We start from the raw sequence: 25186 nt of genomic DNA on the forward strand, positions 1-25186 counted from the left end.
AAAATTACTATTCTAACTCCAGGGGGTGCAACAGTAGGGTAAGTGTTGGATAGTATAGGGGTAAAAATTACTATTCTAACTCCAGGGGGTGCAACAGTAGAGTAAGTGTTGGATAGTGTAGGGGTAAAAATTACTATTCTAACTCCAGGGGGTGCAACAGTAGGGTAAGTGTTGGATAGTATAGGGGTAAAAATTACTATTCTAACTCCAGGGGGTGCAACAGTAGAGTAAGTGTTGGATAGTGTAGTGTAATATTATGCGTTGTAATGGTAGGCGTTGTAATGGAATGCGTTGTAAAGGTAGTTTTTAAAAATGCGTTGTAGTGTCATGCGTTGTAAGTGTAGTGCGTTGTAATGGATTATGCGTTGTAAAAAATGCGTTGTAAGTGTAGTGCGTTGTAACAGTTGCGTTGTAAAGGTTGTTCCCCCAGGCCGGTATCCCCAGTGCTTAGCCTTCCCAACAATATGCGCAATGCGGGGCACATTGTCCGCGCCCTGACGTTGATGTATAAACCGCACCTGGTCAGGCTCAATGAGGTTAGGTAGGTGGGTACTAAGCCGTTTAGCAAGAATTTTAGTGTACAGTTTTAAGTCCGTATTTAACAAGGCGATAGGCTGATAAGAGGAGCAAAGGGTGTGATCATTCCCGGGTTTCGGGATAAGGGCTATTTCAGCCATTGCCATGTCCGAGGAAGGCCCGACTGACTCCGCGAACGAGTTGAAAAGACGCAAGAGATACGGCTGCAATTGCGGCAGAAAGGCGCGATAAAACGACACCGGGAGCCCGTCAGGGCCAGGCGTTTTGCCGAGCGGGAGATCATGCCGGGCACCAGCTATTTCTGCCCGGGTGATAGAGTCCTCCAGAAGCTCGGAGTGGCGCTTGCTCAGCGGCTCCCAGTTACATGCGTCTATGGCCTCCGAGACCAGGTCTGCCGCGGGCGGATCGCTAGCGTATAGAGACGCATAGTAGTCGCGGAACGTTTGAAGCTTTGCCGGTTCCGCAATGGCCCATGACCCGTCTGCCTTCCGCAGTTTTGCTATATGGGCTTTGGCTGCTCGCGTGCGCAGGCGCCGCGCCAGGACAGCACCCACCTTGTGTCCACCCTCGTAGTAGCGCTGCTTGAGCGCCATCAGGGCGCGTTCAGCCTTGTTGGTCCTGTGCGCACGGAGCTGTCCTTGAAGGACGGCTAGGCGTCGCTTGTGCGTCGCCAGCGGGCGCTCCTGGTCCATCTTTTCAAGCGTCCCAATTTCGCGCGCAAGTTTGGTCTCGTAGAGCTGGGCCTCGCGCGCCCTCGCGACAGCAAAGGCTGTGAGAGTACCCCGTATCGTAGCTTTGAAGGCATCCCAGAGGAGGGGGAGGGGAGTTCCCGGTAAGTCATTATCCTCAAAATATGCCAGGATGGCTGCCTGGATTTCTTCCCTATCTACCTGGTCTCGGAGAACATGGTATCTCCATCGGCTCGACCGCGGCGGGTGGGTGGAACACTCCCGCAAAAGCAGCTCCACATGAGCGTGATCAGAGATCGAGATGTTAGAGTGGGACACCGAAATGGTGTCTTTGAGCAAAGAGTGCGACACGAGGAGAAGGTCAATGTGAGAGTAGGAGCGGTGCGCATGGGAGTAGAAGGTGTAGTCCCGCAGCCCCGGAGAGTGATGCCGCCAACGTCGACCAAGTTTAAGGAGGTTAGGGAGTTCTTCACCGCCGCAGACATGGCCCCCACCCCGTGATAAGCGCCTCCACAGCGATCCAGCTCCGCATCCCACACCAAATTGAAGTCCCCTCCAACTATGAGGTCCGAGTTCACTGGCTCAAGGTGGTCCCTGATTACCCTGCGTAAGAAGGCATCCTGACCCTGGTTGGGGGCATATATATTACACAAAGTGAGTGGACGGTTCCCTCTCCGGACCTCTATCCGCAAGAACCGAACCTCAGCATCTCGAAGGACCTTAGTGTCTCCCTGGGGTATCCCTGCCCTGCAAAGGATAGCCACCCCCGCTGTCTTGGTGGCAGCCGAGGACCAGAACTGATGGGGGAAGCGTGGGTGTGCCATCCGAGCCACATCGGACTTGAGAAGGTGAGTTTCTTGGAGGAGAATGATATCAGGGCTCTGCAGTAGCAGATAACGCCATATTTGGCGCATCTTGTTGGGTGAGTTGAGCCCATTCACATTAAGGGAGACAATCTTCCAGGAAGGTGTAGTAGTCATTTGTGTAGGACCACTAGCGGGGCACCTCCCATGCTACTGTTCCACCTGCCCACAAGTCCCTCCCGCCAAGAGGGTACGAAAGGAAGGGAGAGAGAGGGAAAGGGATAGGAACAGGGAAAACAACTAGAACATTTGATCGGCCAACAGGGCCAGCAGAGCCTATTCCAGTCTAGGGAGTAGCCAGGCACCACGGCACAGGCTGTCCCGGAGATGTCACTCTCCCAGAAATAGGAGTGGGGGTTTGTCATCGCTTATCTGTGAGTCCATGATGTCGAGGGTCCGCTCCGGACCACCGCCTCAGCAGTACAGGTGTCGCGCCGAGGATTGGGCAGAAGTGCGCCCCCGAGGGAGGCGTCAAGGGCGCCGAAGGAGGAACGATCAAGGCAGCCGCAGGCTGACCATGTCCACAGCCATTTCAGTTCCAAAGCTGCCATCAGGGAGGATGCTAGTAGTGAGAATGTTTATTTGGGAGCGGACGCTTGTGATCCAGACGGCGACGGGCCACCCTCCAGGGATTTTATGTGTTCTATGATATCTTGCTTGTCTCGGGAGGATCTGCTTCCATCCGGTGAGGAGGGGTGTCTAGGGCGGCGCACCGTGGACCACTGCGGTTTCAGCGGGACTCGGAGGTTGGCAGAGCGGCGCGAGGGGCTGGCCGGCGGGGTATCCGGGATCTGAAGCAGCTGGGCCACCTCTCGGTAGGATCGCAGCACACGACGCTTGGATTCCCACTGAAACATGAGGGCGAAGGGATGGGCCCATTGATACCGGATGTTGAGTTCCCTCAGCTTGTCCGTAATGGGCCGGAAGTCCCGCTGGCGCCGGAGTGTGGTAGGGGCCAGATCTTGAAACAACTGAATGGACTTACCCCCACAGAGGATTTCAGGTTTATCTCGAGCCGCTTTAAGAATGGCTTCTTTCTCGACAAAGAAATGGACCCGTGTCAGGATGTCAGGGATAAGTCCTGGCCTTCCAGTCGGTCCCTAGACCCTATGTGCACGGTCCAGGGTGGGCGGCGAAGTATCGTCATCTCCTCGGATGTCATGAAGCAGGTCCGCCACGAATGACATTATATCCGCTCCTTCTGCTCCAATTGGTACCCCCCGTATGCGTATGTTGTTCCGGCACCCCCTATTTTCCAAATCCTCCTGTTTAATCTGAAGCTCGACATGTTGTTCTTCCAAAGTGGCAAGCCACTGCCATAAGTGTTCTTGGTCTTTCGTACGTGCATCCAAGGTCTTCTCCAAGTCGTCGACCCGGCCACCGAGCTCCCCCACATCTCTCCGCAGCTCCTTTACACACGCTTGGACCTCCGTGCGGAGCGACCCGATTTCTGTCTTAAGCTCCTGCATGAACGACGCCATGAAGGATTGCGTGACTGGCTCTGCAGAGGCACTAAGGTCCGATGATGCAGCGCCCGTCAATGTTGCGTTCGGTTCGCTCCACAAGTCCTTGACTGAAGTGTCTTTGGGGGCTGCGGGTGGCTCTTTCCCTGGCTTTGTGCGGGTCATGCTGCAAGAGTGCCGGAGGGCAGTTTCTCGATGGGAAGGAGCGAGAACCCTGGACTCCTCAAACGCCCACTCAGCGTAGAGCTCAGACCTCCCAGCCACGCAACCCAGGAGTGGCAGTGGGGACCCAGTCGACGAATCGGTGACCCAGGGCGCCGTGCTCCAGAAGGTCCTCCAGACGCAGCACTGTAGAGACGAGGTGAAGGAAGGCAAGCTCCGCACCAGGAGAGGGGAAGCAGCAAGATCCCAATCCACAGCGCTGTGCAGGGCTGTCAAACACTCAACATGCCCTCCAGAAGTGGTCCCACCAACTCAGTCCAATGGGGGGGATGCAGAGGGGGCGCCGCAGCACTCAGCAAGTCGCCGTTCCAGTCCCGGTCCACCAGGTGGGGCCACGGTCAGGCAGTCAGCAGGGCCTGGAACCGGGAATCACCCCCACCCCCGCAGGGCAGGGGAATCGCACCCCCTCAGAGGGCTCCCCACCCAGGGAAGCCAGGGGCAGCCGACAGCCTGGATCGTGAGTGGCAAAGCACCCAAAGCCTCTCTCCTCCTCCAGGCCCAGGCACTATTCCGGGGGGGCTCCGCCACAGGCCGTCCACTATAGATCAGGCAGGGCCCAGGCCAGGGTCCGCTGATGTACGTCCTCGCGGGACCCGCTGCCAACGCCCAGTCCGCGCCCCCCGGCTGACAGGAATCCCGTGCAGCGTGGTGCCAAGTCTCTCTCCCCGCCCTTAATGGCCTGCACAGGTCCCAAGCAGATCGAGGTCACAGTGCCCCAGGTCGAGGCGTCCTCCTGTGGCCCCCAGTAGGCCTCAAGCCAGGCCGCCAGTACGGCGATGCTGCCGCCGGGTCGAGGGCCCCAAAGCAACTCCCAGAGGTGGCACAGCAGCGCGAGGTGCCGGGGTCCGCTCTGTCCCACTCCGGCAGCTCGCTTGTCCGCTCCCGCTCCCGGTCGTGCGCCGGTAGTCGCTGGTCCCCAGGGCGTGGTGCAGCAAGTGCCTCCCACCGACTCAGTGCCAGTTTACCACCCCGTGGCCCCAGAGTGCAGTTTGAAAGGGTGCCGGACAGATCACATCATCCGCATAGGGTGGGGGACATGCAGTCAGCAGGCAACAGTTCACCGGGATGCGGGCACACCAGGAGCGATGCTCTCCCCCAGCCGCTGCTCTCACCAAGCCGCCTCGTGGTCCATCCTCCCCACCAGGCCGCACACGCTTCAGCACACAAAATGGCGGCGGGTGCTCCTCATACTCCGTGCTCTCAAGCACACCAGCCAGGCGACACCCTCAGAAGGCCACCACTCTCGTCCCTCCGCGTCGGGCCGCCTCCTCCACCCAACGCCATCAACGGCCTCCACCGGGCCCGCAGCAAGCTCCCAGCGCACCCGGGAGTTCCCGGCCTACCAGGTCCAGACGCTGAAGACTGCAGCCGCCGCTCGGGTCTCGGGATCTCCGCTCCCACAGCTCCCGCAGTCCGCAACTGCCAGGACCACCAGGCAAAGTCTCCCCGGCAGCCACCAGCGCGATGTCCCTTCTGCTCGGGACCCGCCAAGCGCTGGGCGCGCAGATCGGGCGAAGAGGAAATGGCGGACAGCACGGCCGGCACCCGACTCTTCGTCTGTAAGGTGTGGAACGGCCTCTGCAGCTGTCACCGACCCCCTAGGCCGCTGCCCCCAGTGTTCCGCCCTCCAGGGGTTGCTGTCCAGGTCCAGTTGCCGCCGTCACACCGCTGTTTGAGGCGGTTGATGGCAGCGGCGGCCCGGAGCGGCAACGACCCACGTCCTACTCCATTCCTGGCGAGACCACGCCCCCCATTAATATTATTTTAATTTAGACTTTATAATGGTAATTGTGCTTTATATTTGTTTGGGTAAATTTTATGTGTGAGTTGTGGGGTTTATAGGGGTAAAGGGTGGGAAGTAATGTATTTTTAATAGATTATTAATTAGTTGTTAAATAATATTAATTAATTGACAATTAATTATGGCAATTGTGTAATTAATTTTAGGTGCAGGTTGTCGGATTTAAAGGGGTAAAGGGTAGGGAGTAGTTTATTTGTAATTAATTATTAATTAGTTGTTGATTAATATTAATTAATTGACAGTTAATTATGGTGATTGTGTAATTAATTTTAGATGCAGGTTGTAGGGATTAGAGGGGTAAAGGGTGGGAAGTCATTTATTTTTAATTATTAATAAGTTGTTGTTAATTAATATTAAGTAATGAATTAATACTTAATTAGTGTAATTGTTTAATTATTTTTTGGGGTGTGGGTTTTGGGTTTATAGGGGTGAAGGGTGGAGAGTAAATTAATTTTACTTACTTTATAAATAGATGTTAAATGCTATTAGTTATTTAATTGAAAAGGTTTTTTGATTGTGTAACCAACTTTTTTACAGTTTAATTTTAGGTGTGGGTTGTGAGGATTATAGGTGTAAGGGTTGGGAAGTTAATTACATTTTATGTGGTTTAATTTGTTTTTTAATTAATAATATTTGTTTGATTGATTATTAATTATGTTAATTATGTAAAAAAAAAGATTTTCGATGTGGGTTGTGAGTTGTGTGGTGTTATAGGGTAGGAAGTAAATAGACTAAATTTATGCAATAATTAATGTTTTTCTTAAATGATTTCTAACTAAAAAATGTTACTTGTTTGAAAATGTTTTTTTTATTTTATTCAATATAACATTTGCAGGTATTTGTGATATGTATTTAACATTATAATATGTTTTTATTTTTAATATTAAATATATTTTTATTTTTAACATATTTATATTTTTTTTTAACTTACATTTTTTTTTATTTTGTTGATGACATGTTATTTGTTTTTAATTTTTAACTGACTGGAGTGAGAATAGTAAATTTTACTCCTCCGCAATCCAACACTTTCCCTATTGATGCAGTGACTGGAGTGGAAATAGTAAATGTTTTCCCTCCGCTATCCAAAACTTTCCTTATTGATGCATTGACTGAAGTGGGAATAGTCACTTTTACCACTTTACTATCCAACACTTTCCCTACTGTTGCCCTCACAGGAGTGGGAATAGTAATTGTAACCCCTCCGCTATCCAACACTTTCCCTACTGTTGCACTCACTGGATGGGGAATAGTAAATTTTATTTCGACGCTATCAAAAACTTTCCCTACTGTTGAGGTCATTGGAGTGGAAATAGTAATTTTTACCCCTCTGCTATCCAACACTTTCCCTACTGTTACACTCATTGGAGTGGGAACAGTAATTTTTACCCCTCCTGTATCCAACACTTTCCCTACTGGTGCACTCACTGGAGTGGGAATAGTAAATGTTATCCCTCCACTATCCAACACTTCCCCTACACTTGCACTTACTGGAGTGGGAATAGTAATTTTTTCCCCTCCGCTAACCAACACTTTCCCTACTGATGCACTCATTAGCGTGTGAATAGTAATTTTTACCCCTCCGCTATTCAACATTTTCCCTACTGTTGCACTCACTGGAGTGAGAAATGTAAGTTTAAAGATTTTTAAATGGTCTAATGTTTAAATTTATATTAGAATGTTTTTTAAATAGATTTTATGTTAATGGAATATTTATTTGTTAAATATTTATATAATTTAAAAACTATAAAATACATAAAAATTCTTCGTTTAATAATTGTTTTAAAGTAAATATATATATATATATATTAATTATTCTCTGTCAGCTCACAGATCCTTCGTCTTCTGTAAGTACGAGCCACACGAATCCAGTTGAATTGCAATATTTTATTTTTTACGGGCAAACAAAATGACGCGTTTCGAGCAAACGAGCTCTTGGTCACATGACCATAGGTTCCGGGTTCAGTGTATTTAAAGTCATACAAGAACATAAACAACAGACTCGTCAGTTCATTAGTTTAAAAGAAAAAATATTGATGGTATTGACTTATTATCCATCTAACTGCTGTGCAATGGCATTTCCAAACATAAAAACATAATTAGAGAATTCAAAGGAACACCATTCATTTTCTAGTGCGTCTCCGTGAAAATCACATGTATATGGAAGACATGCAGAATTAACATACTTCATTATGTTGTATTTATATAAGTACATTATCAAACTTATAGTAAGTCAACTAACACGTAGGTTTACCACCGAAGAGATATACAAATAGGATAAACAATTCATTCTTCACAGGTCCCACCAGGAATCAAGGTATAGTACCCTATCTTTCTCAAGAACAGCGAGTTTAGAACTCTAAATACTAAAATAAGTATAAGGGTGACCCTTAAGGAGATGGTGCTAAACAATAGTCACCAAATGCTCCGTGCTCGTATCAGATAACGGTAACGGTGGTGTCTGAAAGCTTCCAGGTCCCATCTAGATGTAGAAAACAAAAGTGGAATATATATTAAAACACACAGTACAGTATCACGTGAAACACACATTTCTAATGTAGTATATCTGGACTTCACCTACCAAAGGATTAAAAATTTAGATCTAAATGCATATCTACAACAGGGGACATAAAACAAACCAAAATAATTTCTGCAGTCTTTGTTGGTGGCCTATTTTAAAGACATGAATACATTTTCTGGTACAATTAACTAAATGTTTCATGAATATTACCGTACACAGCAGCTAAAATTGCAACCTAAACTGAACTCATGTAACACGGAACAGGAGTAACTGGATGTCTTGAGGCTGAAACCACATCTATCAACAACATACAGTTTACAGATGCACATGCATCTCTTCATCATTGTTCATCCCGAATGGGGCTACACTTCCTGCTTGTAAGATGAACTTGGATTCTGCTCTACGCAGGGCCTGAATTCTGTTCCCTCCTCTGGGGTCTTTGGTTATAGTATCTAGGGCAACATTTTTTGCCTTAGTCCAATCTCCATTGTGTTTGTTATGGAAGTGTCTGGCTGTACTGTAACTAAAGTCTTTGTTGGTTATGGCACGCCAATGTTCCAGTATTCTCTTCTTCACTGGAAAAGTGGTGGAACCTATGTACCACTTGCCACAAGGGCAAGTGATCACATAGATTACGAAATCTGTGCTGCATTGTATATTCTTTCGAATATACCACTTTCTCTTAGTTCTCTCAAGGACTACCTCTTTAACATTAACGCTGTGGCTGCACGCTTTACATTTTCCACAACGATGGAACCCTCCTATTTTGTCTAGCCAGGTGGGTTTGGTGTTACTGAAGTGGCTTCTTACCATCATATCTTTAATCGAGGTGCCCTTTCTGTAGGTGATCGCTGGATATGGACCTAGCTTTTGTTTGAGTATCTTATCATGCGTCAGGATATCCCATCTTTTCTTAACAATCTGCTGGAAAAGATTAGATTGTGAATTAAAGGTGGTAATCAACCTGATAGGTGCCTCTGTTTCAATTTGTTTGCTCCTCGGTGCTTTGTACAATGCCTCGCTTCTCGTAATGGCATCTGCTCTTTTCTCACCTCTCTTCAGCATCATGTAAGGATATCCTCTGGCAAGGAATCTCTCTGACATCTCTTTTTTGTTTCTTACATATGATTCCTCCGTGCTACAATTTCTTTTCGCACGAAGGAACTCAGCGAAGGGTATGCTCCACCTAAAATTGTGAGGATGGCAGCTCGTTGCGTGGAGAACAGAGTTACCCGCTGTGCTTTTTCTGAATAAATCAGTCTCTAGTTTGTTTTCTCGCACTGTCACCCTAATATCTAGGAAGTCAACAGTTTTTTGGCTATACTGCATCGTGAATTTTAGGTTCAGGGCATTCTCATTAAGTTCTGACAAAAACAACACTAGTTCGTCCTCTCCACCCTCCCATACAAAAAATATGTCATCGATAAATCTAAGCCAGATACTGACCCTGTTTGTCCAATGTTCCATTCCTTCACCCCAGAGCACCTGCTTCTCCCACCAGCCAACCAAAAGATTGGCGTATATTAATTATTATATACAAATCCAACAACTTCCAATTACCAGAAGTACCACGGACTGTCATATACAAATCCAACAACTTCCAATTACCAGAAGTACCACGGACCGCCCAAGTGACAGCCTCCACCCGACCGGACTCTTCTTTGGTGCATTAATTATTATATATGCATGTTTAACTTTTTTTAGTTAAGTTTATTTGTTATATTTGTTAAAATGTATATTAAATCTAATGCATTTATTTTTAATTAAGTGTATTCTTTAACATATTTAATATGTATTAATTAATGATTGATATATATATATATACAACAATATTTTGTACAGCTATATTTATGACATCAATATTTTTTCTTTATATTTCTGCACTTACCATTACAAGTATAGGATGTGGATATTTTTTACATCGATATTTTGGTCACAATATTTTTTTATGGGGACATTTTGGGTGTCGATATTTTGTCAGTGTACCCCATCCAATCTGATCCTCACTAGAAGTGGCACTGAAAGAGTGGAGCATTAATCTTGTTCTTAAATAGGGCAAATGAAGGGTTCATTCTAGATTAATGGAATTCTAGATTGTCGGCGAATTTTTTTAGAGAAGGATTGTTTCTGAGTTTTTTATTTAGGTTTCCAGAGTAAGAGATTCAGCACTTTGGAGCAAGAGAGCAAGAGAGAGGCACCTGAGATGGGTCATTTGTGTGTTAGGTAGCCTGGTGTTCCAGCATTCATAGCCTTATGAATTATGCAAGCCTGCTTAAATAAGCTTCTGACATTTGTGGGGACCAGATTAGAGTGCTAATGATAGGAAAGATGTAGTCTGATTTGATTGAGCACGATGCCAAGTTAGCTACAACTTTAAGGACTGCGTTTAAAGGTGTCAGATACATTCTGAGTATGCCTGTCAGTAGAGATTTGCCATAGTGGAGTATTTAAAGGACAAGAGATTACACTACAATTTTGAAATATTCAGTTGGGATGAGGGACTTGATTCTTCAAAGTAGTCTGATTTGGTGTTGACCACTGTTTGCTAAAGCTTTGATATGTCTTTGAAGATTCAGGTGCTTATATAGACTGAATCCCAAAGAGTTTGCACTTTCAAGAATGGCTGGCCTGAGATTTACAATATGTTTTCTGTGTGTTCGGTTTGAGGTGATGCAGGGTCATCCAAATGGAGGCTTGTCAAGATATTTGCAAGATTGGTTATGTCCTCTGATAAGGAAACTTTCATATACAGCTGTGTATCATCAGCATATAAGCGGAAAGAGATCTTGGATTGTCATAGAAGAGAGTAAGGGGTTCTATTACAAGTTGAAGAGTTGAGAGGATGTACCTTTGTGAGACTCCTTGTTGAAGTGGTAATGGTTTTGAGGGTGTGTTAGATAGTTATAGTTAATGTGGACCATTGAAAGGGTCAAAGGAGGCATGGTTGACTAAGTCCAAATCAATCGACAGGTCAAATAGCCAAGAAAGCCGGAACCTTGAATGAAAATCATCATGTAGGTTGTGATCTAAAAGGTGTTTTGTATTTTTTCAACAAATCTCTCTAGAACTCTTGCTCTAAAGGGTAGGCTAGAAACGATGCAGAAATGGCTTAAGCCTCTGTGGTCCCCATCAGGCTTTCTGGGAAAACTAGTAGCTTGACCACCACTTTTTGGCATTTAGATGTTATAAAAGTGTATTTTGCATTAACTATGAAATGATTTATGTACATGCTTCTGTCTTTCATTATTGCTGCTAGGATGATTTTCATAAAGTAGGATGAAGGCTGGAAGGCAGAGAGAGTGTTCTTTAAGTCTGAGTTAGCTCCATGACGTCTGCCAATTCCTCTGATGTTTTGTGTGCTAAGGACTCTGGTGGTATGTCAGCAGTCGTGTTTAGAACAGAGATCTCATTTTTGTTTTCTTTGAGGAACATGGAGAATTTGTCAAATTTTCTTTAGTGCTAGAAATATTTAGAGCAGTTGAAAAGGGATTGTGGATTTGAGTGTTTTCTTTCATTTAGAACTTTTCTGTCCCTCTCTCTCCTTCCATCTCTTTTCCATCTCCCTGTTGTTCTCCCTCTGGGGGGAAAAATAATATTATGTATGTATGGTGTCTGTGATTACATTTGAAACTGTAGCACAGTGCAATTTGCTGCAGTGACACACGGGCTCAGTTGTCAGCATCAGTTGGTTGACTAGATTTATGCTGAATTGCCTTTATTGAGGTCATGATACATGGAGGATTCTACTCTGTTGGGTACTTTCTGAGTTCAATCTTAGCATGAATAATTTAAACTCTGTGTTCTGCTCGGCTTAAGGATTATGGTCCCCTGGGATTCCACCATGTCATCTCTAGATATTCCTTTGTATTTCCCGGGATTTGTTATTAAAATCATTATATAACTACCTACATCGACTCTTCTGCTTTGAAAAAGTTCCTCCTGAAGGGGTTCAGCCCTTGCAAATGATGAAGCAGAAATGTGTATGCTTGTTGCGGAAAGCAGAGGACTGTGTGAAGATGATACATTCAGAGATAAAATTCCAGTATGGAAGCTGATTCAGAGTTTGCAGACCATTCATAGCTGCTGCCACCTATGGAGGCTGCCAGCTGAACATGTCCTCTGATCCCACTTCTTAAGTTTTGAGTGGTGATGCAGCGTTTGTTGTTGCTGCTGGAGTCAGGCATGGAAGTGCTATATTTGGACGTGTGGTGCCTTTCTGATGTTAAATTTGGGATTTATAGACAATTTTGGTTATAATCGCCATGTAGGCTTTCTTCTGACTTGTCCACTGTATCTGCTAATTGAGCATTGCATGGTGGCACTGCGTATTTTGCTATCAGAGTGAGAAAGGTCTATACATGTTGCAGAATGTGAAGGTTTCTGAGGAGTGGATGTATGGGGACTTTCAGTGCCAATTCAGGTACTGGAACAGAGTTTTCAGGTCACCCCCTGGTTACAGTCACCCTCGAAGAACTCCTACACCGGAATGGCAGAGGTATTTCTGCACCCACATCGGAGAGCTGGCACTCCCACCTCCCCACACATATCTTAAATGAGGCTTTTTATTCAGTGACTAGATCACCACCATCTTTGGAGGGTCCTCTTGTGTGGGCAGGGATACCACCCTGTCAGAGCTGCGATCGGGTTCTCTGTTTTGCCTGTACTCTACATGAAGCAGGAGGAGGGAGGGGCAGGTGAACAGGGAGACATAAGGACTGTTGCTGGTTTTTAGAAGATGTCCCAATGTTACCCATCTCTAAATTATACCATAAATGTTCACACTTTGACAGTCATGAACATAGTTACTTTGGCTTTAACATTGTGCTCTTACAGTACCTGCTCCTGAAATCAATTCCAAAAGCCTCAAACCAAGCATCATTCTTAGCAACCTCAACACTGCATGCAATTACCTGGAGTCTTTCTTGCGAAAGTTCATTGAAAAGCATTTGGCGGAATGAGATGGGCTCAGGTGACACTAGAGACAGTTAATTTGCAGAAAATAATGTATTGTTCCAATATTCTGAGCCAGGGTTGCGCTCAATGTAATGTAACCATCCACTTTCTAATGTGTCTGTAATTAGACCTTGTTTCATTGTACACGCTGATATTTATCTAGCGGTCAATATGCGGCATATCTCTTCCGCAGATTAAAGCCTTGTTTATCATTTCCCGCGCCGTGGAATTACACTGTCTCCAACCGACCATCATCCATCTTGGCGTCAACGTAGCGGGTAGACTTGGTAATATTCTCCATGATAATTGAGGTTATGATGACATAATGAAGCTGAATAAATTCTACTGTCTGTTTTTAGGGAAAGGTAATGATGTTCTCACTCAGATATTTATCATAGTGGCGAAGCTAGAATCACATCTCAGTTTGGGCTGTTTCATTTAGATTAAGCACAAGCACAGTGTTAAATGTTATGATGTGAAACATCATTTATTTCCTCGGTAATTCATTTCGGTGCTTGTGAAGATATTCCAGTCTCGTGGCTTCCCAGGCTGCAAATTCACTTTCTCTCTCCCTCTCATATTGACCACTTGTTAAATCTTTTTGTTTGTTTCCCGCCTTTCCCTGGAGACGCTGAGACAGACAGGCTTGCCAGATTCATTTTCTGATCAAAGCTGTTTGATTTGGTCAATTTTGCCACATTGGAGACGTTCTCTATTACAGAGATAAATAGCCTTGGGCTAACTGTCAACGAAAACTTGTAAGCTAATAAATTATTCCAATTTCTTCCCCTGGATTTCTCTGGAGACAGCCCTAGGAAATACACTTTTTGATTAGTAAATTTCTCTGTGTGTGTGTCTGGACATTCAAATGTGTCGACTTTGATTAGCGCCATTGCTTTTCAAGAAGACGCTGGCTGAGGGGCTGTCACTTGCAGGCAGCGCTGATGCATAATGCATGAGCTGTGCCCGGAAACCGGAGTCCCATCCAAGGCTGGAAAGGCGGGAAAATTGCCCTAACAAACCTGTGAATTTTTGTTCCCTTTTATTTTATCAAGGGATCGAAAGTTTTAACACTTGTCATCTGTCGATGCCAGGCAGTCAGTTGTTTTCCTAGGAGGTTATAAGGCTGGGAAGGGTTGTGGGTGCAGGTGGCTCGCGCAGTATGGGTGATCTCCTGGGGGAAGGGCTGGCGCAATGGATCACCTCCTCAAAATAATGCAGGTGTGGCGCGCGCCGCCTTTCAGCGGGAGCGCTGGTCATCTTTTTTACACCCGGTCTCCCGGTAGGAATCCTCTGCTGGTCGGCTCTTTGCTTAGGTAAGCACCCCAGGCTGTAAAGAAAAACAATATTTGCCCTATAACAAATCAATCGGTGCGTGTGAACACAAACACACAGACCATTTATCACCTGCAAAAAAAATCCCCTAAATTATGACCTTTCTGAAACCTCTGAGAAGGGCGAATGAATGCAGAACGTAAATTAAACTTTGAAGGGTCAGCGGTTTTTACCGTCCCTCTTCATCTTCCCTTCACCTTATGGGCTCAGGAACAAGAGGCCTGTGTAATTACATTTCAATGGGGTGCAGCGGTTCATTATTCCCCGCTATACCAATCTGCTGCGACATTTCCAATGCAGTCAGGTACAGCTTAGAAGGTATTAGCTGTTGCCAGAGGCCCACGGTGGCTCCTCCGCACTGATAGCATCTTTTAATGCATCGCAGGGCAGGCAGCGGGGCTCGCAGAGGGCTGGAAGGTTGCATTGCTTTGAATCAAATTTATTTAGGGTAGATGGGTCTTGAGTTTTCCCCTTATTTTTAAGGCAGATACGTCTTGCATTTTTTTTCTCTTGGAATGCATAACCCATTACTGGTTGCTTTGTTCCTTCTCCTGTCTTGCCACCTCCTTAACGTACCTCAGGGTTCAAAACAGCGCCCACTACAAAACCTAAGTACCTCATGCCACTACAAGACGTGTTTAGGTGAAGTTTCTGGTATGGAGCCCTCTAATGTCTGGATAAGAGGATTTCATTCCATGGGTAATATGATCAGGGAAAGATCGCGCGCAGAGCTGGCTTTATTATATATTTTTTAAAACATGGTTACCGCTCTGATCCATCCTGCAATAGGGCTCATTTATCAAGCTGTCTGATCATTTGTGGAATACCATATCTTACAGGCGCAGCTTACCATGTGGTAAATGTCCTTTCTTGTTGTCATATTTGCAATAATAACAATAAAGTAGTTCTCCACCAGTGCCCTCATCTGCTGCTATTTGCCTATCAAGTCGCTTGGAGAAAACATGCAGGCATTATTATTCCCCACCTCGCGCTCGAACCATCTTTTAAGGCGGCTTAAACAGACGCTGTAAACATAGAATGTAAGAACATGAATGAAAATAGAAATGAAAGTATCTACTTACCGCCTCTTGAAATGCGTGTTGTACGTTGATCCTATATTACGTCGTTCATCCTATATTTCGTCTACAATTAAAAATAAACAGGAAGTTATACAGAATGTTTCTTGCATACAGCTAATAAAGTTTATGCATTTAATTTGTGTTGAAAATCTACACTACACAAAAATCAACAAATTGACTACTACACTTAGCACTAGATGACTGCTCCATACTTAGGGTCACCGTAACATTCCAGGGATTTTTTGAGCGGGCCTCTTTTCCAGAAAAGTTCCAATTGTTAATCATTTACACAGGTTTATTGGTATGACCATCAATGAGTGGGAAATCAGACACATGAATTTCTCTTAAGTCCTGTGCTGCATTACCATTGGGAAAAATGACAGTCACCTGGTGACCTGAGTGAACTTGCGATTTTTCACTCAGTCATTTTGTGGCTAACATTTGATGAAACTAAGTTGGCCACAATCTAGATCTTGGTGCTGAGGGACTATTAATTTAAATTCTCTAAATTTCTCCATACCCACCTTCGATGCAAGCAGATAGACAGGCTTGCAGCCTAATATGTACCTCCCCACTGCTCGCCTTTATATTTTGGATTCATTGTAGAGGTAAGTGGAGAGAAGAGATTGCTCAGGAGATAACAGTGCATCTGTCTTTGCTTCATTGTCCTTCTGTGGACTATCTGCCCCTGATGGTACGGCTACCCATGGGCTGCCCTTCTCATTAGAGAAAATTGTGACAAGGATAAAAGAAAATTTGGTACCTCTGCTACATATAAATGATGGACACTGATTCATCTTGGAACATGTATAACATTTTCTTGTGTAAGGATTAACTTCTGGTATAACAAAGACACAGAGGACTGAATAAAGATGGGGATAGCCAGAAAATGATTTATGTATCCTGATGAAGGATATTAATAATGAGCCGAAACATTGCATACAAAGTCGCTAAGAGCACAAGTGGAAGAGAATATGGAATTAACAGCCAAAGTGCAATTTAATTTTAATTAAAAGATTGCATTGTTGTGTGATGTTTAAACCTCCCTTCACTAGAAGAATTTTAAAAAAATCTCTAATTTTTGTAGATGTGTACACAAAAGGGAACCAAGAGTTGCATAATGAAATATATGAGAAGGTGGATTATTAGTTGGGGTGGATAGTAGTTCACCACAAGTATAATGGCACTATTCCTGTTTTGTCCAGCAAAGGTTTCAGTAATTTAAACCTGAGCTCAACCCCTAGTATCTATAGCATAGAGCAGACAGGCTTAACTTAAGAAAATGTGTAAGCATTTAGGAGAAACAAAACAGTTGAAAAGTTGAAAACACAACACAATAGAAATCTCACTCCAATTCATAAAAATAAAGAATAATTTAATGATCAAAATGACATAAAAATGGGGGAACCAGAGATATGATTTTTTATAAAGTTGTAAATAAAAAGGCACAAAGAGTCAACCTCAGGTAACTGGCCTCGCTGGATGGGGACAAGGTTAAGGTCAACCACAATGGAGTCCAAGTCAGATATACAGGTTGGATTTGTCCCAGTCGGAAAGTGACCTTCACACTTAGGGGCAGACTTACTAATATTTCAAGTAAAGCAATACAGCAAGGCAAGGAACAAGGAGCATGGAGAGAGCAGAAATGTGCCACATCTACAAAGATGTGGCGCACTTCTTCTCTCTCTTAGTGCTGCCGCACTGTGTTCTGCTGCTTAGTGCCACCGCAGACACCCTTGTGCCATGCTGTGGGGGTGCCTGCGTTACAGGCAGGATATTTTGTGTGGAGAAAGGGTTAACTTCCTGCATAAAAACAACCCCAACAGGGAATTTCCTCTTTGTATACACATAGAAAGAGGAAGTAACAAGGAGAAATAAGGTTATTTCTCTTCCTCATGCCTCTGTGGTGGTAGGCACACCATTTTAGTGTAATTTCATGTTCACTGTCTTTATTAAATCTGAGATTGCATCAAATTTAATGGGGGGATGCACAGGAACTCCCATTCTCCACCAATGGAAGTCATACCACAATGAAATGTAACGCAATACAATGCTCGCCATTTCTCTACAAATTAATTCAAAGTGGCGCAAATCACTCCTTAGTTGACTTTTTGAATCACATTTAAGGACCTGCGTTGCCTGTGTCATGTAAGGACCACACAAGTCCTTAGTAAATGTGCTCCTTAGAAAATTTCATAGAAGGGAGAGTCTTCAGTGGGACAAGGCTGCAGAATGGATATGAAGACGAGCTCATCAACAACAGGATGATGAAAAGCGAGGTCTCTGTGAAGTCGTTGATGATGGCGGGAAAAGCTCATGCCACGAAAACTCCAGAGTTCGTACCGGGAAGTAATCAAAGTTGATCGGATGATGTGCTTCTTAGGGCCCGGTGAAGCTTTCTATCTTTGGACTTTTCTGGAAGTTAGATTTCCTCAGCGGGGCAACACTGCAGGCTTGGTTGCTAGTCGAGGATGGTTCAACATCATCGGATGCCAGTTTGCATTGGTCCAATTGAAATGGATTTGCTGCTGCAGAGAAGAATGTAGCAGGAGGTGTGGTGTAGTCAGGTTCACCTACGATGATCAGCTGATAGCTTGGTCCAAGTCCCTCAACAGTTCTGCAGACAAAAAGTTAGCAAAAACTTTATAATCCTACATTTTGGGTTATGCAGGAGGAGTGCACCCTGTCACTAGCCAAGGTTTCCAGGACCTCAGGAATGGCATTGAGGGTCAGGATTCAATCCAACAGAAACCGTCAGCAGGGACCGGGGCAAATCCAGTCAAAACAGGAGAGCTGGGCTCAAACAGCTTTTGACTCCATGTAGCTGAACAGGAGGTCAGCCAACTAAGCCTTGGAGTCCATTTCTTTGTCCTGGGTACAAGTGGGAGCAAGTCCAGTCTTTCAGGCCTCCTCACAGGTGTAAAAACCAAAGGAAATGATGGACGGAGTGTTGAACATTGCAAGCACTCACCCCCAGTCAACTGATCTGTGTTTAATCCATCACCGTTTTTTAGCCCACTCTGCCACCCCAGTTCAGACATGGCCATATGCAAATCAGTCTAACCCTGTGCCTCATGGGAACAGTCCGGCCCGAACTGCCAAGCCATGTCTTCCCTGGACTGGAAACAAGCTTCCTAGGACCGGTTTCTGGCATTCCAGCCGTCTTCAGCCAGGCTTGCTTGAATCCAGTGGCAAAGTGAGCAAGGGACGCACGACTGAGCATACCCTGCCAACTTATGGCGAACAAAGCAAAAACCTAAGGAAATGATGGACGGAGTGTTGAACATTGCAAGCACTCACCCCCAGTCAACTGATCTGGGTTTAATCCATCACCGTTCTTTAGCCCACTCTGCCACCCCAGTTCAGACATGGCCATATGCAAATCAGTCAAACCCTGTGCCTCATGGGAACAGTCCAGCCCGAACTGCCAAGCCATGTCTTCCCTGGACCGGAAACAAGCTTCCTAGGACCGGTTTCTGGCATTCCAGCCGTCTTCAGCCAGGCTTGCTTGAATCCAGTGGCAAAGTGAGCAAGGGACTCACGTCTGAGCATACCATGCCAACTTATGGCGAACAAAGCAAAAACCAAAGGAAATGATGGACGGAGTGTTGAACATTGCAAGCACTCAACCCCAGTCAACTGATCTGGGTTTAATCTATCACCGTTCTTTAGCCCACTATGCCACCCCAGTTCAGACATGGCCATATGCAAATCAGTCTAACCCTGTGCCTCATGGGAACAGTCCAGCCCGAACTGCCAAGCCATGTCTTCCCTTGACCGGAAACAAGCTTCCTAGGACCGGTTTCTGCCATTCCAGCCGTCTTCAGCCAGGCTTGCTTGAATCCAGTGGCAAAGTGAGCAAGGGACTCACGTCTGAGCATACCCTGCCAACTTATGGCGAACAAAGCAAAAACCAAAGGAAATGATGGACGGAGTGTTGAACATTGCAAGCACTCACCCCCAGTCAACTGATCTGGGTTTAATCCATCACCGTTCTTTAGCCCACTCTGCCACCCCAGTTCAGACATGGCCATATGCAAATCAGTCTAACCCTGTGCCTCATGGGAACAGTCCAGCCCGAACTGCCAAGCCATGTCTTCCCTGGACCGGAAACAAGCTTCCTAGGACCGGTTTCTGGCATTCCAGCCGTCTTCAGCCAGGCTTGCTTGAATCCAGTGGCAAAGTGAGCAAGGGACTCACGTCTGAGCATAGCCTGCCAACTTATGGCGAACAAAGCAAAAACCAAAGGAAATGATGGATGGAATGTTGATCATTGCAAGCACTCACCCCCAGTCAACTGATCTGGGTTTAATCCATCACCGTTCTTTAGCCCACTCTGCCACCCCAGTTCAGACATGGCCATATGCAAATCAGTCAAACCTTGTGCCTCATGGGAACAGTCCAGCCCGAACTGCCAAGCCATGTCTTCCCTTGACCGGAAACAAGCTTCCTAGGACCGGTTTCTGCCATTCCAGCCGTCTTCAGCCAGGATTGCTTGAATCCAGTGGCAAAGTGAGCAAGGGACTGACGTCTGAGCATACCCTACCAACTTATGGCTAACAAAGCAAAAACCAAAGGAAATGATGGACGGAGTGTTGAACATTGCAAGCACTCACCCCCAGTCAACTGATCTGGGTTTAATCCATCACCGTTCTTTAGCCCACTCTGCCACCCCAGTTCAGACATGGCCATATGCAAATCAGTCTAACCCTGTGCCTCATGGGAACAGTCCAGCCCGAACTGCCAAGCCATGTCTTCCCTTGACCAGAAACAAGCTTCCTAGGACCGGTTTCTGCCATTCCAGTCGTCTTCAGCCAGGCTTGCTTGAATCCAGTGGCAAAGTGAGCAAGGGACTCACGTCTGAGCATACCCTGCCAACTTATGGCGAACAAAGCAAAAACCAAAGGAAATGATGGACGGAGTGTTGAACATTGCAAGCACTCACCCCCAGTCAACTGATCTGGGTTTAATCCATCACCGTTCTTTAGCCCACTCTGCCACCCCAGTTCAGACATGGCCATATGCAAATCAGTCTAACCCTGTGCCTCATGGGAACAGTCCAGCCCGAACTGCCAAGCCATGTCTTCCCTGGACCGGAAACAAGCTTCCTAGGACCGGTTTCTGGCATTCCAGCCGTCTTCAGCCAGGCTTGCTTGAATCCAGTGGCAAAGTGAGCAAGGGACTCACGTCTGAGCATACCCTGCCAACTTATGGCGAACAAAGCAAAAACCAAAGGAAATGATGGATGGAGTGTTGAACATTGCAAGCACTCACCCCCAGTCAACTGATCTGGGTTTAATCCACCACCGTTCTTTAGCCCACTCTGCCACCTGACCGGAAACAAGCTTCCTAGGACCGGTTTCTGGCATTCCAGACGTCTTCAGCCAGGCTTGCTTGAATCCAGTGGCAAAGTGAGCAAGGGACTCACAGGTGTCTCAATAGCAATTGAGGTCATTCTTCTGTCTTCCACAGGTCCAGAAGTGTTCTGAAGATGGTGCCCAGGGATGCATCATGAATATCTGGCACTAGCATGTGGATGGGGGTGACTCCTAGCCCCTCCCTATCCAATAGGTAAAGAGTTCCCATGGGTAACCATACCTACATTTGCAGTCGTTCCTGTGTGCCCTACTGCAAAAAATCCAACCGTGCCTTTCTTTACCTAAAATCAACATGGCAGAAGCTTTCTTCCTCTGTGCCGAGCTCATGTGCTCACCCTAAAGGTGTGGCTTAGGAAATGAGCAACCCCTTCTCTGTGGTCACTCAAAACCTTTTCTGGGGCAGATCCTCTCCCACTGGGATTGGCGCCTGGCTGACTAAGGCGACAAAGGATGTGGTAGGTTAGGCCTCTTTGAAGTTAATAAGGGTCCTTGGCACTGGGCAGAGGGTCATCCTATCAGGCGAACAGAACACCTGTCCTAACCCACTGCCTTTGTCTCAGCACTGGGAGCAAGTTCACTCCTCATCCAGGAGCTATTCAGATCCTGGGCGACAGTTGGAAGCGCATGCAAATGGGCTTCTATATGCTTTAGGCAAAGAAAAAGTTACTTTTGAAAAGCACCATTGTAAAATATTTAGAACAGATTCAACTTTACCAAAGAATTGGGCTTGTGATAACTATTTTGAAAAGTCAGAGATTAAACTTTGTAGCTGTTTCCTGGGTGGAGATGACATTATTACATTTCACCACTTAAGTGTGGGCATCAGCCAATGACTGAAACACGCAATTCCTCCCCAGTGAATCCATCGGTCACTAGGCAACACTAGAGTGGGGGCATAATCAACCTTCTGGTGCTGTGCACCAGATGGTTCCCTTTTTTTAATTACAGCTCGGGCTGATCTGGAAGTGATGACCACTAATCTGCCCACCCGGGATGGAGGGATGCTGAAAGCCCAGTGGACACCAGGGAAACATTTTATTTAAAAAATATAGGAGTGAGCGCTGCCCACCATGGGCATGGACATGCCCCTACCCCAAAACAGCACAGACAGTCTTTCTGTCTTCCTCAGGATGGAGGCAGTTACCCCCAGTCTGCTCCCGAAGGGGCAGAAAGTCCACTAGACACCAGGGTGAGGTCCAAAGAGTTTTAAAAACATAGGGGTGGGGCTGCCCACTATGGGCATGTCCATGTCCCCACCCCAAAAATAGCTTAACAGTGTTGCATCCCCCACAGGGGCAAATGGGGCGAATACCCCAATCTGCCCCCTCCGGAGGGGGGCAAAAAGCCCACTAGACACCAGGAAAAACATCTGGAAAAAAAACATAGGGAGGGAGGCTGCCCTCCATGGGCATGGCCATGCCCCCACCCCAAAAAGGAACAGTCTTTTTGATCCCCTGGGGAAGATGGGGGAAACTACCCACAATCTGACCTCCGGTGGATAGAAAGCCATCTAGACTCCAGGCATTTTTTAAAGATAAAAACATAGGGGTGGGGGCTGCCCACTATGGGGATGGCCAAGCACCCACCCCAAAAAGGTGCTGACAGTCTTTCTGCCCCCCCCCTCGGGGCAGATGGGGCAATTACCCCTAATCTCCCCACCCTCGTGGGCAGAAAACCCACTACACACTAGGGACTTCATTTATGCAGTAAGTTTTGGGGAGGAGCACCCACCTGGGCATGGGCCTACGCTAACCTCACCTCGGCGCCTAATAGACTTTCTGCCTCCCTTGGGGATGGATAAGGGTATCTTTCCCCAATCTGCTCAGTCCTGGGATGTGGACTGCATTTATTTTTTTAAGAGAGGAGCGAGTTTTCCCCACCCCAGGGCCCAATAGGCTTTCTTCCCCACAGAGGTGGATCGGGGCATTCATCAAGTAACACAAAAATTTGTTCAACAACAGCTTAACCAACACATTATGGAATTCAAGCTATTTGACATCTGCCAATCAGGTTTTAGACCCGGGCACAGCACAGAAACAGCAATTCTACATATAGTAGATGACACCCTACTAGCATTAGACTGTAATGAAACATGTCTGCTTGTGCTGCTTGACCTCTCATCTGCTTTCGACACTGTTAACCATGGCGAAATATTCCAGAGACTTGAAAACAGGATGGGCATATCGGGAACAGTCCTAAAATGGTTGAAATTCTTCTTACATAACAGAACGCAAAGATTCCTGGTGAATTAAAATCTATCCACACCATCCCCTAACCTATTAGGAGTACCACAAGGCTCAAAGCTATCCCCATCACTATTGTCTATATCGAACCCTTATCTGAAATATTACAGCAGGCTAACATCTCCTTCCACATGTATGCGGACAACACTCAGCTACATATTAAAATCACTTACCTAGAAAAGATTGAGACGATGAACCAAGCATTAAAAAAAATCCAATGGCTAACAAATAATCACCTTAAGCTAAACTCTCAAAAAAACAAATTACTTCTAATCCCCCCCAAAAAAACTCCACGGTGAGGAAGGATTGGACCAAGCTGATCACTGCACTAAACTGTACTCTGATTCTGGTGGACTCTACCAAGTCGCTAGGAATCACTCTAGACAAGAACATTAATATACAATCACACATCAACTCGATGGCTAAAAATGCCTTTCACCTCAGCTATCTTAGAACAATGAAACCTTAAATCAAACCTCTAGACCCCAAAACAGCAGTTCAGTCATTAGTCATCTCGAGAATTGAATATGGATGTACTACTTTATCAGGAGTACCCAAAGTCTCAACAGCCATGCCTAAAGCCTGTCTTAAAACAGCCGCAAGACTCTTAACAGGATAAAAAAAATGTGACCACATCACCCCACATCTGAAAGCTCTGAACTGGCTGCCTTATGAAGCAAGAATCCAACTAAAGATGGCCTGCATCACTCATAGAGGGACCTATCACAAAGCTCCTAGCACAGAAAATTTCGATTTCTGGAGGAAGCAGACTCTCACGGAGCTCCGGTACTCTTCTTCTCTACTCTCCGTAAGAAAAAAAACATACAATAGAGTCTTCTCCGGAGCTTCACCAAGAATATGAAACTCACTCCCACCATGCATCAGAAAAATCTCATCTGCCTCTATATTCAAAAAAGAAGCTAAGTCCTTCCTAATGAGAAAATTCCTCCCTTACTCCACAGCAGCCCGTTTCACTTCATGTTCTTGAAGCCCTATTCAGACAATCACTCTACCCACTCAAGCCTGCTTAGTGACTCTCTCTGTAAGCTCATCCGTTACCAGACTCTAGATGGAGCTCTTCACTCTATTACTAGGCGCATCCCACTTGTCCTTACTCGCACTGAGATTTCTGCTTGAGGACTGCTACATCTACTGTCACCATTGTAAATACTCAGAACATATGTATTATAAGTTAATAACCTAGGCTCTTTATAATTGTATTAGTGATTGTAGAAATGTTTTTCCTCCTTTCACATTTTTTTGAGACAACTACATCTATTTATAGGTTTCAATTGTACTGTTTAAAACTACATTGCTATAATTATGTGAAGCGCTCTGATACCCATTTCTGGGTCTTGTATAAAACACTAAATAAATAAATCCCAAATATAACCTCCGGGGGCAGAAAGTCCACTAGACATCAGAGATTTCAAAATGGTGCCAAAGCAAACATAAGGATCGGTTGGCTACCCTAGCATCAATCCGTACCCCCTCCGTAATAGGGGCAATAGTGTCTTTCTTCCCCCGAGGGCATAATGGAGGTTTGACCAGTTGAGGAGGTTGGCTCAAATCTGCCCCCTAGGGGGGCACAATGCTCAATAGACACCAGGGATTTTGAATTTAGGGCAAAAGGAATGGGTGCGGGCATTGCACTCTGGCTTTGACCATACCTCTACCGCAAATGGGACAAATCAGTCTTATTGCCTCCCCTCCCAGGAGCAGATAGCAGGTTTGCCTCCAATTTGGCCCTGGAGAGGCATGAAGCCAACTAGATACCAGGGATTTCAAAATGTTGCCAAAGCAAAAAAAAAGGATGTTGCGGCCTACTCTGGCATTGAGCCATACCCCTGACCGAGTAGGGGCAATAGTGTTTTTCTACCCACATTGGGGCAGATAGGAGGCTTGTCCTGATTGGGGAGGTTGCCCCAAATATTACCTTTACAGGGGGTATAAAGTCCACTAGACACCAGAGATTTTGCATTTTGGGCTAAAGAAAGGGGTGTGGGTGTCACACTGACATACTTCCACCCCAAATGCAGCAAACCAGTATTTTAGACTCTCCAGAGGGCAAAGAGGACATTTTCACCCCATTGTCCCTGGGGGGA

At 45.8% G+C, this 25186-nt stretch overlaps 1 long non-coding RNA gene across 4 annotated transcripts in view; it reads right to left on the reverse strand.

The window, feature by feature from the left end:
• Window positions 1-7808: 7808 nt before the first annotated feature.
• LOC146865455 (uncharacterized) overlaps window positions 7809-25186 on the reverse strand; it is a 482105-nt gene continuing 464727 nt past the window's right edge. For 3 of the 4 annotated variants that reach the window (XR_014976643.1, XR_014976640.1, XR_014976641.1), the window contains 2 exons: window positions 15464-15524; window positions 7809-8054 (listed from right to left, as the gene is read on the reverse strand). This is a non-coding gene — a long non-coding RNA (uncharacterized LOC146865455). Of the gene's footprint in view, window positions 8055-14078; window positions 14377-15463; window positions 15525-25186 lie in introns of those variants that run through there. The other variant, XR_014976642.1, reaches the window with a different exon arrangement.

Source organism: Triturus cristatus, chromosome 2_1, assembly GCF_964204655.1.
Source record: "Triturus cristatus chromosome 2_1, aTriCri1.1, whole genome shotgun sequence".
NCBI lineage: Eukaryota > Metazoa > Chordata > Amphibia > Caudata > Salamandridae > Triturus > Triturus cristatus.